The following is a 256-nucleotide window of genomic DNA, read 5'->3' as shown; positions in this document are numbered from 1 at the left end:
ATGGAAAGAGAGATGGGAGGGGGAGGGGGGGGCGGTAAGAAAGTAGGGAAGAGAGAGGGGGGATAAGAAGACAGGGAAGTGAGAGTGTGTGTGTGTTGGGGAGATAAGAACAGGATAAGAAAGCAGGGAAGAGAGAGATAACAACAAGATATAAAAGCAGGGAAGAGAGAGGGGAAACTAAGACAGGACAAGAGAGGGGGAATAAAAGAAAGGGACAGGAAAGCAAGGAAGAGAAAGAGAGAGGGGATATAAAGAC

The 256-nt window shown here is 47.7% G+C and overlaps 1 protein-coding gene across 1 annotated transcript in view; it reads left to right on the top strand.

Annotated features, from left to right (window-relative positions):
• The window catches only part of LOC119588307, an 8,087-nt gene that overhangs the window by 3,390 nt on the left and 4,441 nt on the right, over window positions 1–256 (top strand). The window lies entirely within an intron of this gene.

This window comes from Penaeus monodon, chromosome 23 (assembly GCF_015228065.2).
Source record: "Penaeus monodon isolate SGIC_2016 chromosome 23, NSTDA_Pmon_1, whole genome shotgun sequence".
NCBI lineage: Eukaryota > Metazoa > Arthropoda > Malacostraca > Decapoda > Penaeidae > Penaeus > Penaeus monodon.
This window is presented reverse-complemented; position numbering and strand designations above follow the sequence as displayed.